This window comes from Chiloscyllium plagiosum, chromosome 38 (assembly GCF_004010195.1).
Source record: "Chiloscyllium plagiosum isolate BGI_BamShark_2017 chromosome 38, ASM401019v2, whole genome shotgun sequence".
In the NCBI taxonomy this organism is placed as follows: domain Eukaryota; kingdom Metazoa; phylum Chordata; class Chondrichthyes; order Orectolobiformes; family Hemiscylliidae; genus Chiloscyllium; species Chiloscyllium plagiosum.
The window spans coordinates 16,266,048-16,281,272 of record NC_057747.1 but is presented as its reverse complement, the minus strand read 5'-3'; the positions used below and the strand labels follow the sequence as shown (position 1 = coordinate 16,281,272).

General features: G+C 39.4%; 1 protein-coding gene across 36 annotated transcripts in view; it reads left to right on the top strand.

Annotated features, from left to right (window-relative positions):
- Positions 1–15,225, top strand: part of kcnma1a (potassium large conductance calcium-activated channel, subfamily M, alpha member 1a) — an 847,042-nt gene that overhangs the window by 555,086 nt on the left and 276,731 nt on the right. The window lies entirely within an intron of this gene.

Sequence of the window (15,225 nt, the reverse complement as noted above, 5' to 3'; positions counted from 1 at the left end):
TTTGTTAGCCTGTGTGTCTGTAATTAATACATCTCAAAAAGTAATGGTCAGCTTTCAACAAAACTTGCCACATAGAATGTGACTAAAAGAAGAAGTAATTAATTTTTGATGAAGTTGTGGATTCCTTTTTAAACAATTCATTAACAGTTGGGAGGTACGGTCAATTGATTTTGTTTTGTACAATTTTGTGGGTTGTCTTATTCGGAATGTTGTTAATTATTATAGTATGTTGTGGGTTGTCTCAACAGCTGTGGTGCAGTTTGTCACAGTTGTCAAAATGTGAACCTAGTTGTAGATTGTTGGATGTGGATTGACCCGAGGCCTGTAGAGAGATGGGAGCTCTAAATTAAAATATTTATTTTCTCACTTTTGCAGTTATGAAGCATTAATATGGCAAAGGTACATGCACTACTGAGTGCCGTCTTACTGGTTTCCAAACGTTTTTACGCCAAGAAATAATTTGTATAATTCTTTACATAAAATGTACTCAAATTTTCCTTACTGTAAATGCAAATAAATTATTATGTATCCTTTTAAATGAACTTACATTTCAACCCAGCCATGAAGTGCAGAACTTAAGTATGTTGCAGTGATGAATCTAGTGCAAACTACAGCAACAGGGCTTTCATTTTAAGAGCTTGCGCCTTATTATGACTCTGAGTATGTACTGCTAACTAATTGCTTTTTTTCTACTCATTTGAGAGGAAGAGGGTATCACTGATTGGGCCAGCTGTTTATTTCCCATTCCTAATCACTCTTGCAGTAGTGGGGTAAGCAGTCTTCTTGAACTACTGTAGCCCATTTGGAGCAGTTGCCCTACAATTCTATGAGGAAGAGAGTTCTGGGACTTTGATCCAGCAACAGTGAAGGATTAACAATATATTTCTAAGTTGGGATGCTGGGTAGCTTGCAGAAAAACTGCAGGTGATGGTAATGTTCCCATGTATTGGTTGCCAGTCTCATTCTAGATTGTAGCGATTGTAAGTGTGGATGGTACTGTTCAAGAAGCTTTGATGAATTTTTGCAATTAATACCCAAATGATAATGCTGCTACGATGTATTGGTAGAGGAGAAAGTGAATTATTCGTGGATGTGGTGTCAGTCAAGCAATTTACTTTGTCCTGGGTGGTGTCAAGCTTCATGAGTGTTGAAGCTACACTCAGCGAAGCAAGTGGGAGTATTCCATCACATTCCTGAATTGTACCTTATAGATAATAGATGAGTCTTTGAAGTCAAGATGTGAGTTACTTGCTGCAAGATTCCCAGCCTCTGAACTGCTGTTGCAGCCACAGTAATTACATAGCTTGTTCAGTTCAGTTTCTGGTCAATGGTAAACCCCTAGAATGTTGAGAGTAGGGGATTCAGTGATGGCAACTCCATTGAGTGGCAAGAGATGCTGGTGAGATTTGTGCTTGTTGGGGATGGTTATTTTCTGCTACTTGTGGAGTGTGAATATTACTTGTCGCTTGTCAGCCAGAGTCAATTTTGTCTAGGCCTTGCTGCATTTGGACATGGACTGCTTCAGTATCTGTGGTGTTGTAAATATCGCTGAACCTTGTGTAATCATCAGTGAATTTCTGACCCCATGATGGAGGGAATGTCATTGATGAAACAGCTGAAGATGGTTAGGCCTAGGACACTACCCTGAGAAACTCCTGCAGTGCTGTCCTGGTTCTGAAATGACTGATCTTCAACAACCATCTTAGGTGTAAGCTAAGATTCCAATCAGCTATGTTTTCCCTTTTTATTTTAATGAATTTTAGTTTTGCTGGGGCTCCTTGATACAGCACTCGGTTCATTGTGTCAAGGGCAGTCATTCTTATCTGCTCTCTGGAATTCAGGATACTAATTCCTGCCATGGTGGCACAGTGGTTAGCACTGCTACCTCATAGCGCCGGAGACCCAGGTTCAATTCCCGCCTCAGGCGACTGACTGTGTGGAGTTTGCACGTTCTCCCCGTGTCTGCGTGGGTTTCCTCCGGGTGCTCCGGTTTCCTCCCACAGTCACAAAGATGTGCAGGTTAGGTGAATTGGCCATGCTAAATTGCCTGTAGTGTTAGGTAAGGGGTAAATGTAGGGGTTTGGGTGGGTTTCGCTTCGGCGGGTCGGTGTGGACTTGTTGGGCCGAAGGGCCTGTTTCCACACTGTAAAGTAATCTAATCTAAAGTAATCTAATCTAATCTAATAGAACTCCTTTCTCATCTCCAGATAGAATCATGCTCAAAGAGTCATAGAGTCGTACAGCATAGAAACAGACACCTCGGTCCAATAGGTCCATGCTTACTGTAATTCCAAACTCAACTAGGTCCCACCTTCTTGCACTTTTCTTACTCATGTATTTAACCAAATATTTTTTAAATGTCGTAACTGTAACCACATCTGCAACTTCCTCTGGAAGTTCATTCCACTCTGTGCAAAAACAAATTGCCCCTCATGCCTGTTTTAAATCTGTCTTCTCTCGCCTCAAAAATATGTCCTTCAGTTTTAAAATTCCTTACCTGAGGGAAAAGACCCTTGCTATTCACCTCATCTATACTCCTCATAATCTTATAAACCTCTATAAGGTGACCCCTTAACCTCCTACACTCCAGTGAAGAAAAAAAGGTCCTAGTTTGTCCAGCCTCTTGTTATAATTCAAACCTTCCATTCCTGACATCAGCCTGGTAAATATTTTCTGAACCCTCTTCAGTTTAATATTTTTCTTCCTGTAACAAGGAGACCAGGACTGGATACAGTACTCCAGAAGAGGCTTCACAAACATCCTGTACAACTTCAACGATGTCCTGTCTACGTGTGATGCAAACTTCAAAGAATTATGTACCTGAACCCTGAGTCTCTGTTCTACAAAACTACCAAGGCCCAACTTTTAACTGTATAAATCCTGCCCTTATTTGTTTTACCAAAATGCAATAAATGGAGCCCTTCGATAATGTTGCACATCTTCAGTTCCACACAGAATTGTCAGTCTGGATTATATATTCAAGTTGTGTAGTGAGAGTTAATCCAACAATTTTATGACAAGAGGTGAACCTGATGCCTACTGAATTGGTCTGAAATTTTGCAAACTTCAGTATAATCATTTTTAGCCAGACAAAATCCCTCTTATATGACACCATTGTCCCATGGATTGGGTCATTCTCCTATTGATTGTGTCATTGTGGATTTTTGTTTGAAGCGTGAGTCAGTCAAGGTGATAGTGTTCCTTGTAAGTACCACAAGTCAGGTCTTGAAATGGACATAGCTGTATAAAGTTTTCAAGAATGTTCTTCTTTACAAATTTTCATTATGTTGATGCACTTAAAAACAATTTCATTTGCTTCTTTCCTTGGTCCATTATTTTCTGTTCCTGTGTCTTCATTTGCTAGCTTGTACAGAATGATAGGCATTACCACCCATCTCTATTAATTCCGATTTGGAAGTGCCGGTGTTGGATTTGGGTGTACAAAGTTAAAAATCACACAATGTCAGGTTATAGTCCAACAGGTTTATTTGGAAGCACACTAGCTTTGTGAGCATTGCTTCTTCATCAGGTGCTTGTGGAGTATAAGATCGTAGGGCACAGAATTTATAGCAAACGTTTACAATGTGATGTAACAGAACTTTCTTAAAAGTTCTGGAATTTACATATGAAAGAACTGAAACTGACGTGCCCATTCTAAAAGATGACAGACTTAACAAACAATCCAGGTCTTTTTCAATATATAATTTCCGTTACATCACACCATAAACTTTTGCTATAAATTCTGTGTCCTATGATCTTATACTGCACAACCACCTGACAGAGGAGCAGCGCTCCGAAAGCTAGTGCTTCCAAATAAACTTGTTGGATTATAACCTGGTGTTGTGTGATTTTTAAATATTATTTTCATTGTTGCCAGCTGTCCATACACTCAGGCACATGTGCAGAGTCCATCTGTTTAGTTTAGGGTCACTGAAAAAACTGTAGTATCTTAAGATACTCCGACATCCCCACAACTTGCAAGTTGCATATGGGATTTTTCTGTGCGTGTGTTTCAGAATCACATTTAGTACGTCTTTGACAACAGAGCAACAGTTTATTTAGTATTCAGAAAGACATTTAAAAATTGATTTTTTTAAAGACAAGATTTTGGATGAAAGGTTACTGAGGGCTGAGCTGGATTTCAGTAATCCAGTTAATTGGTTTAAAAAAGAAGTCAAAGATGTTTTGTACTGATTGAAGAAGGATTGTGGATTAAAATGTAAATACAGTTCTCATTGATGTTTATAGGTTTGCCATAGGAGAGGGACAAACAATGCCTACTGCTGACAAAATAGCATCAGTTAGAGATGGAAAGCAGTGAATTTATAATCCATCTGTAGCTAGCTTTGATTGCTCAAAGAAAATTGGAATACATTGCAAACGTAGTGAAATCTTTTTGTATTTTTCCTCACTTTTAAGCTGCATTTGAGACAGTAAAATTATACAAATGCATTAGGAGCACAGCCCAATTCTATTATTACCTGCCATCAAATAAGTACAGGCCCAATCTGCTCAACTTCTCCTCATAAGGCAGTCCCTCCATACCTGGTATCTGCCGAGTGAACCTTCTTTCAACTGCCTCCAATGCCAGTATAACTTTCCTTAGATAAGGGGTTTAAAACTTTTCGTAGTATTCCAAAACCTCGTGACTTTATATTCTAAATATAAGAAATAAATTCAAAATAAAAGCTAACATTCCATTTGCCTGCTGTATTACCTGGTGAACTTGATTGCTGTGATTCATGGACGAAGACTCCCAAATCTCTCTCCTCTCTAGCTTTCTGCAATCTTTCTTCATTAAAATAATATTCAGCTCTTCTATTTTATCCTACCAGATTGCATAACCTCACATTTTGAACTATTGACTTGCTCATTATCTACTACATTTTGCATTTTCACTTCACCTGCAAACCTCAAAATTAAACGTTCAAAATAAATGCGGTTTAGCAGGAGTTCCAAGTTCTCATGGAGGATCTTTCCTTCTGTTCAGGTGTATTTTAAGTAATCGGCAAATCTATTATATTCTTCTAATTTCCTGCTTCTGCATCTCAGATGTTTAACCTGAGCAGGCGTATGATCCAGCACAATTAACTACTTATGATATACCTAAAACAAAGTATCTATCCCAACTGAGTCTGAAGTTTCATGGCACCAGGTTATAGTCCAATAGTTTTATTTGAAATCACAAGCTTTCAGAGCGCTGCTCCTTCGTCAGGTGAAATCACCAGATGAAGGAGCAGCGCTCTGAAAGCTTGTGGTTTCAAAAATACCTGTTGGACTATAACCTGGTGTTATGTGACTTCTGACTTTGTCCACGTCAGTCTAAAATCCCGCACCTCTGCATCATGTCAGAGCTGACATCAAGATGTATTACATTCAATTAATATTTTAGTATGAATCCATATTTTTGCTTAAAGTTAGATGAGAAGTAAACTTAAGTGACTTCTCAGCCATGCAAGAGTTATCCCCATTGTAACTCTTCTGCTTTTACCAATTTCCAGCAGAGAGTTCTGGTAGCAAAAAAACATAAATGCTAACTCATTGCATTGACAATTCTAATTTATGGAATTAACGCAGTAGTCATCTTTGTCAGATGATGTTCCAACGAAAGTATTTGATGTTAATAGTTTGAAGTATATTTCTAACAAACTTAAGCAAGTACTTCTAAGTCAATAAACATGGAGAGTTAACTGCCAAAAGGTGGATTTGGTTCAGATAGGAAGTTTAAAAAGTTAATGGAGTAGAAACAGGAACATGACCTGCTTCAAACTTGCTAATTTATATCAGTGTGGCATAAGCGATACAGTGTGCTCTGAGGAGGTGGATCAGTCATCACAATGTTTGAAGGAGGCTGCATATCTTCAGTTTAACAGGATTTCTGTTGTTAACCCATGATGTCTTGGTTTCCCAAAAAACGGGCAATAAAAAGAGCAAGAAAGGCCAGACCCGTAAAGTAAGGGTAGAGGGCGAGCAAAATGTTTTACAGCTGATCTGATTGGAACCTCAAATGTCCATTCTCGCCTACTCCTAAAAACCTGTCATCCTCTTCCCGAACCAGAATCTATCTCTGTCCTGTTACTATAGAACAAGTCAGGTACAAGACTGAAATCTGGCTTGATAAAACATTTTGTTTGTTTTTAACAAGGTGGTCTCTTCACTGAAACACGCATGCAATGTTGCAGATTTGGTTTTAACAGTAAAACAAAAATGTATTGTGCAAAAGAAATAAAAGTAAAATACAATAGAATAAATCAAACTATTTGCACAGATAACACTCATCTAAAGATTATGAAACTCTGAGTACAAAGTAAAATCCCATTAATCCAAACAACATCGCATTACAGTATTCAAATACCAGAAAACATGCCGTTTCTCATCCCATATAGGGTTTAATTTAGCTGTGGTTTTGAATCCTTGTCATGAGAATCTGATAGCCTTGGTAAGCCACCTTAATAGTCTTCTGGACGATGAAGTATAATATTATCCAAGCTCTTCAGACCTTTGTATTTTCCAGTCTAATTGTTGGGAGGATATACTTTGAATTTTTAATTTCTGATTCATTCTCTAATTGCTCTGATATTTCTTTTTCACTCCATGTATCTTTCAGTATTGTTGGTACAGTTCTCGTCTAACGATCATCCCTGTCATAATATCTTTTGAATGTGACACACTTATTGGTTCTTTCTCTTGTCTGGCCTATTCACTAACATAATTCACGATTGATTTTATTTTTAATGTGACAAGGTCCAGCGGACTTTGCATTGAATGGTTTCCTAGAGACAAATAACAGCACTAACACCTAGTCTCCAGTAGCAAAAATTTGAATTTGGTCTTTTTCATCTTCTTGAGCTTTAATTGTTGAGCACTTTCCAAATGGTTTTAGCCAAATCACATCATTTGAGCAAATCTTGTCTGAAAATCAAAAATAGGTTTGAAGTATTTCTGACCTATGGTGTATAATTGTTTTCTTTAAGTGACTCTCTTACCTAATGTCCACATATAAGTGAAATAAACTCAATCCTGTGAACTCATTCAGTGTATTCCGAATGAAAAATAGTAATAAAGATCCCCTTATCTTAATCATTAGGAAATCCTTGGCAATACATTCTAAACATGATCTTCAAAGTTTTATGAGTCTTTCTAGTGCACCTTGAGATTGTGAATGAAAAGCAGAAAATGTCAATTTTTTTTTATTCACAAACTAGTCAATATTTCTTTGAATATTTGCAACATCAAATTTGAGCCTTGCTCTGTCTTGCATTCCTTTGTTAATAAGAAAACTGCCCACAACCCATACTTCATTCTAGGCATTATCTGAACTACCTCCAACACATTTACATCCTTCCTTGCAGCCAGAATTGCATGCTGGTAAAAGTGGCCAACTCTGAGGAGTGGAGTGGCTCTAACTAAATATGGGCATAGCAAATTGCAGGCTCAATGTCAGGCGATAACATAATTAACTGAGGGAACGAGAGGTTGTCTAATGAAATGAACATCACGAGACAACCTGACCAACTGGAATAATGAAATTGCAACTATTGAAATGATAGGAGTTGGTTGCTTGCTACATGCAGGAATGCAGGAACCAAGACACACACCACCTTCAGGTGAACAAAATGCTGGAGCAACAACCCAGAAACAATCATCTCAAGAAGAAAAAAAGAACAGTGACAATGCTATGGCTTTCAAGAGGTTATTTGGTCCTGTTTTTTTTTAAATGGAGGTTATAAGGCAGAGATAATGAACTGTCTCTCAGAAAGTAAACAACTTGTGATGCCTTGGGGTTCTTTTTGAAGTTGGAACAATGGAAGCAGCCTGGATATGGTAAGTTCTCTCATACCAGGCTTTCTAGTTGTGTTTAGTTTTAGCTTTAAGCAGAAGCTATTGCAGTCTTAAGAGAGTTGGGAACTTAAGTGAATATCTCTTGGCTACTCCTCTCTCTGAGTTTTCTCTTGATGTTTTTTCTTCCTAGATTGGAGAACTGCATGTGAGAACTGGTATCTGAATTTTCCTTTTGCCAAGGGGTATGGTAATGGGATGTTACTACAGTTAATTGGCAATAGTTACTATATCCATTATTCCATGCAATTTCCAACAGAACTAAGTTATTCTAAATTCCTATTTCTTTTGGTTGTTTGTGTTTTGCTCAGCGTCGAATAGTTGAGACTCTTCAAGTTTGCCTTTAAAATAAGAAAATGTTAGGATCGAGGCTACTTTCTTTTATCATTCTTGACTTTTTAAACTCTGCTCCCTTGCTAACCTGTATTTCTTTAACTCTATAACAACAGTTGAAGCATCTGTACCTAAGTACTTTATACCTAAGATGGCGCCAAGAGGCGACATCACAATCTTTTCACTGCAATCATTCAAGTGCACCTGGCATTCTATTCTATTCTACCTTCTTAAAACATTTTTGAGGGGGCCTGGTCTGGTCAATAGCATGAATCCTGAGCTTGAAGACCCAAAGATGAAATCCAGAGACCTCAACGCTGGTAGTCAGCCCCTGTTGGCGCTTGGCCATTATGACTCAGACTTGGCTCACCGATCTTACTGGGAAGGTTAATTATTGCTTATTTTTGGAAATATGTTGTAGTCATGTCTCACAAACTTGATTGAGTTTTCTGAGGAAGTAACAACGAGGATTGATGAGGGCAGAGCGGTGGACGTGATCTATATGGACTTCAGTAAGGCGTTTGTCAAGGTTCCCCATGGGAGACTGGCTAGCAAGGTTAGATCTCATGGAATACAGGGAGAACTAGCCATTTGAATACCGAACTGGCTCAAAGGTAGAAGACAGAGGGTGGTGGTGGAGGGTTGTTTTTCAGGCTGGAAGCCTGTGACCAGTGGAGTGCCACAAGGATTGGTGCTGGGCCCTCTACTTTTTGTCATCTACATAAATGATTTGGATGCGAGCATCAGAGGTACAGTTAGTAAGTTTGCAGATGACACCAAAATTGGAGGTGTCGTGGACAGCGAAGAGGGTTACCTCAGATTACAACAGGATCTGGACCAGATGGGCCAATGGGCTGAGAAGTCGCAGATGGAGTTTAATTCAGATAAATGCGAGGTGCTGCATTTTGGAAAAGCAAATCTTAGCAGGACTTATACACTTAATGGTAAGGTCCTAGGGAGTGTTGCTGAACAAAGGGACCTTGGAGTGCAGGTTTATAGCTCCTTGAAAGTGGAGTTGCAGGTAGCTAGGATAGTGAAGAAGGCATCTGGTATGCTTTCATTTATTGGTCAGAGTATTGACTACAGGAGTTGGGAGGTCATGTTGCGGCTGCACAGGACATTGGTTAGGCCACTGTTGGAATATTGCGTGCAATTCTAGTCTTCTTCCTATCGGAAGGATGTTGTGAAAGGGTTCAGAAAAGATTTACAAGGATGTTGCCAGGGTTGGAGGATTTGAGCTGCAGGGAGAGGTTGAACAGGCTAGGGTTGTTTTCCCTGGAGCTTCGGAGGCTGAGGGGTGACCTTATAGAGGTTTACAAAATTATGAGTGGCATGGATAGGATAAATAGACAAAGTCTTTTCCCTGGGGGAGTCCAGAATTAGAGGGCATAAGTTTAGGTGAGAGGGGAAAGATATAAAAGAGACCTAAGGGGCAACTTTTTCACACAGAGGGTGGTACGTGTATGGAATGAGCTGCCAGAGGATGTGGTGGAGGCTGGTACAATTGCAACATTTAAGAGGCATTTGGATGGGTATATGAATAAGAAGGGTTTGGAGGGATATGGGCCGGGTGCTGGTAGGTGGGACTACATTGGGTTGGGATATCTGGTCGGCATGGACATGTTAGACCGAAGGGTCTGTTTCCATGCTGTACACCTCTATGACTCTATAAGAGGAGATAGTCACTTGCATTTCGTCAAATAAAGATTGATTTTGATTGAATAAATTTGGTGTTTGTGAGATTGTGTTCACCAAATAAATTGAGTGGCAAAGCCTCAGTCAACACTTAAATAAGATGACCAACATTACGCACGGTATTCCAGATGTAGTCTCACCAGTAGCTGAAGCATAACACTCATACTGTTTTATTCAATTCCCTGATGATAAAATGTAACATTCTGTGAGCTTTCCTAATTTTTTATTGAAAATCTGATTGAAGAAGTTATAGTGGGATATTTGGAAAAGTTAAAGGTAACCAGACAGAGTCAAAATGGTTTTGTGAAAGGGAAATCATATTTAACCAACTAATTATGATCTTGGTGGAAGTAATGTGCTGTGAATAAAAGGGAATTAGTGGATTTATTGTACTGAAATTTCCAGAAGACATTTGGTAAAGTGTCACATCAAAGGCTGTTGTGGAAAATGGAAGCTGTTGGTGTAGTGGGCAGCATATTGACATGGTTGGAAGATTGGATTGCTAACTAGAGACAGAGTAGACGTAGCTGAGTCTCTTTCAGTTTACAAGATGTAACAAGTTGCATGTCACAGGGAACTGGTGCTGGGACCTCAGCACTCTTTAGATACTTGCATGATCTGTTTGCCAAATTTGCTAATGACACAAGGATAGATTAAAAAGTCAAGTTGTGAACAGTACATAAAGTTTCAAAAAGATAAGTGAGTGGGCAAAGGTCTGCCAAGTAGTATGTAATGTGGGAAAATGTGTAATTTTCCATTTTGGCAGGAAGAATAAAAAGACTGACCTAGATGGAGATAGAATTTAGATGCAGAGGGATATGAATGACTGCTGTACAAGTTATAGGAACAGCAGGTAATTAAGGAAGGAATGTTATTATTTATTACGAGTAAAACTGAACGTAAAAGTAGGGAGGTTATGATTCAGTTATGCATGTTGAGACCACATCCAGATTATGGTGTGCAGCATTGGCTACCTTATTTACGGAAGGATATAAGTACTTTGGAAGCAGTTTAGAGAAGGTTTACTTAACGAAAACCTAGATTGACAGGTTGTCTTATGAAGAAAGCGCACTGAGTTGTGAGCTTGACTGACAATCCAAATTTTGTTGTCAGCATCATTCTGCAAACATTCGAAATTATCCAGAAAATATTGTCCACTTGCAGAATCACACCTAATGTCACACAATAGTGTGGTGAGCTTTGCAAGCACATGCTCATTGATGCAGTCACTGCCTAGTTTGTTGCGAACAGCTGAATAGAGGTACCGTTTAATGTGAACTACCAGTCTTTATACGTATGGCCGACATACCTAACATCACACTGGTGCTGCATGTATTGGAAGTGAGATATATTATTACACAGGGCCTTGTATTTTATAGATTAAAAATAATATGTACATGCGCTGTGCTTGTACTTGGCAGTCAAAAATAAATGTTCACAACACTGTGCCTGTTTGAACTGAACAGCCACTCGCTTGTTCATTTATTAGGTTAATGCCCAGATCAGCAGAATCAACCTGCCTGGTTTAAAATTTAAACAAAAGTCAGGCTGTTAACTCTCAATCAGCTTTAATAGGTGTATTCTCCCTGGTAGTGCAACTACCAATCAGTGTCCACTTGCCAACTAATCAACGTGTTCCTCTCTTGCAGGGTAAACATAGGTTTTCCCTTTGAGTTTGTATTCTTAGAAAATGCCTCAATTAATACATAAAAAGCTTGAAGAAAACTTGTTTTTTTCCAGAAATAATATCTATTCATTATTAAAACAGAAATATGATATTAAAAATGCAATAATTTCAAATGGTATTTAATTGATAGACCCAAAACTGTAATTGATAGCATGCAGGCTTATGTTATCCAATATTTATTTGACATCTTTGTTGAGGTGGCCATTGAACACCACTTAGAAGAATGTCTGGAGAAATAAAGAGAATGGAACTAGAAGTAATTTTAATGTAGTCAGGGCACCTTAGTTGCAGCTCCTCTCCCATTTTGGAGTCTAGTATGGTCATGTAATCAGGGAAAGGAGATGTTCCTGCTGCTCCCATTCAGTGCTCTAAGTGTTCAAGCTCAATCTTCTATCTCTTCTGGACTTCTGGCGCTGATGTTCTTTTCCTACAACTAAGATTGTATTTTTAAATATAATCACTCTGAGTCCGATGAGCACAAAATGGTGTTAAAGTTTTCTTCAACTTACTGAGTGGAGGATTGAGGATAAAAGCTTGATGAACTAAGCATATTGGTAAAGAATCTCTCACTTCTCTCATTGAGTTATAATCACCCCTTTGAGCTGGTTACTTTATTGATGATGTGGACCCTGGACTGGAAGATTATCTTGGAGTCCTCTGAGGCAAAGAGCGAAGCTTGCTGGCTCTTCACCTCCTGGAGATCCTCTGTGACATTAACCGCTGTGGTCTGCGGCAGGATTGGGGTCTGTATGTTTTTCTGGAATTTAGACAGTTATCCCTGTCTTTCTCTCGTCTTCTGAATACCTTTTGAAGATAAAGAACCTCTTGATGTTCCTCATGACTGTTTCCAGCCAGTTCACTGGAGACTCAAAGCGGGGCCTCACAGTTCTCCAATGTGTGTAATCCCTTTTGAGTTCCTCAATGTTTTCTGGAGTCAACAGTTTCATGTTCAGCTTCCATGTTCCCTTGCTGTCCCATTGGTCAACCTGTAGGTGATAGTCAGGGAGATATGGTCAGAGAAGATCACTGGCTTGACATCAGCAGATCTGACCAAGAATGTGCAACACACAACGTGGAAATCTATCCTTGAGCAGACAGCTCCATCTGGCCGTGACCAGGTATATCTACGCTGCGCTGTGTCGACAAGAGTGCTGAAGACATTGTGCAGCTTGACAACATTAACCGTTTCATTCAGGAATCTGAACATGGCTTCCAGTTTGCTGTCAGCCCATCGGGATCATCCATTTGCAGCGATGATGCAGTTGAAGTCTCCAGCAGAATGACCGGCCTGGACATCACTAGCAGCAATGGGAGCTGCTGCAGGGCAGCCAACTGCTCACTCTTTTCCACTGGGGTGTGCATGTTAATTAGTCTCAGGAGTATTTCTGTCCATAACATCTGCTATGAGGAGGCAGCCCCCCCACCCCCACAAACTACCACCTCAACTTTGGAGTGGTGAAGTTACCTCCTCACAGCAGAATACCCAGGCTAGAGAAGCAGTTATCGTACTCCACTCCTCCCCGACCAAATCAAAGGCCCGTGGTCTCCAACCATTTCCTGTAGCTGCTGAGGTGTAGTATACCACACTGCTGCAGAAATAGGAGGTCCGCTTTGATATTGGCCAAGTAAGCCAACGTGGTAACACTTTGCTAAAATGTAGATTTGACACTTTGCATCTTAATACTGGCAATTTTAAAATTCATTTTGAGATTTTATAGAGTTACCCGTAGATCCAATGTTTGTTCACTCATGGTCTTGTCATTAGGGGAGTACTTGCCTCCCTGTGGTGTGGCCAAGCTATTGGATACTCTCTGAATGAGATAGTCATCCTGATCATTCCAAGGGGGGGATTGCCCTCATCTGGTGTCGTTGGGGTGTGATTAAAGCTGGGAAGGTCCAGTTCTGAGTCCGACAGAGAGACTGAATGCCCTGCTCCTGATTTGGAGTGTTGTTGCACCCTATTACCCTCAGCTGTGGTACGGTGGGTTTCCCTTAGTTCCTGATGACGTTTTCCTCCAAACTTTAGAGAGCATAGATTTAAGGTGAGGGGGGCAAGTGTTACAACATGAAGTAAACCCTCCTGCTTAATTTAAAACCAGCAACATAGAAAAGATTTATCCCATGCAGTAATTTGTAAAAATTGTGGCCAAGAATTATTTAAAGTAAAAATTAACAACTTTATTTCTTAAAGTATAACAGAGAATAATTAACTAACAGCTATGTACAAGTCCTTACTCAAACCTATCTTTTACCTTCCCTTCTATAATACTAGTCCGATAAAACTCCCAATTAAGATTTACAACACAACACTTCTTATCTCAAAATCAGGCAGTTTTTGGTTCTTCTATTTGCATCTTCCTGTGTCGTCTTCTTAGGAATTTCTGTGTAACAGATTACTGATCAAGAAAGGTACTTTTAAGAGAGCTATTTTTCAGCCATTCTTTTACATGGTGGGGCTTGGCAGTTCTCCTCTCAACTGTTCAATTTTCCCCAGTCCTCTACCCCTAAAGCATCAGGCTGTGTCATTGGCTTTTAAGATTGTGAGTATACTCAATTCAAATTGGATTAGAGTTTGGTATTTTTCGGGGTATAATTTAAACTGATTGGCCAAATTTGAATTTGTTTTTGTCTCCAGGCAATGAGCTAATCGAGTTGTTCAACCAAGTGTTACATTGTTACCTTATTGAGAACATTTGATGCTATGTCTGGTAGTTCTGCTGCTTTTAACTCTCGTAAAGTGCACCCACATCTTCCTAACAGAAGTTTTAAGGACCTGATGGGTAGCATTTTCACGCAGAGGGTGGTGTGCATATGGAATGAACTGCTAGAGGAAGTGGTGGAGGAGAGTACAATTATGACATTTAAAAAGCATCTGATTGGGTATATGATTAGAAAGGATTTACAGGGATATGGGCCCAATGCTGGCAAATGGGAGGAAGCCAGATTGCTATGTCTGGTGAGCATGGATGAGTTGGATCGAATGCTCTGTGTCTGTGCTGTAAGACTCTATCAATAATCCTCAGCGTAATTGCAGCAGTGTTACCGAGTTTGTGATGCAAAGTTGACTATTGTAGATAATTGGATGCATTCCGTTTCCTGAACAAGATTGGTGCAATGTGCTTTAACATTTGCCAGCTTTGCTTATAATATTTTGAAGTGTTATGGCTGTGATGGAAAATCTTAATGCAACTATGGCCAGTACCAGGCAAGTGTCCTGTTTATGTATTCACTTGGTTTGTGATTATGTTGGAAGCAAAGGGCACTTATTTCCACGTTGCTATCCTGTAGAATGGATCAGCATAAACATTTACTTCACAGGCAACAAGAAAAATTACAGCATATTGAATTTCAAAATAGTCCATTTTGCTTCTGGCTAGATATTATGTTTCTGCAGTGCAGGATTGTAAATGTTGATAATTTGAATAACTAAAAGCTTTTGTAATCCTGAAAGGATTTAAATGGTGAAGGCGAGCTCCAATGATGGCTCTATATGACCTCTGTCTTAAAAGTTATTATTTAGTCAGGAGCAAAATGGGGATTTTTCAAGCCTGTTTGAGACCTTGTTGAAATCCTAGCTGTGCACAGATGTTGAGGAGCTTGAACATGCTCCTGATTAATCCAGGGGTCATCTTTAGTTGCTCTGATTGAAAGTGGAAAAGACTCTAATCCAT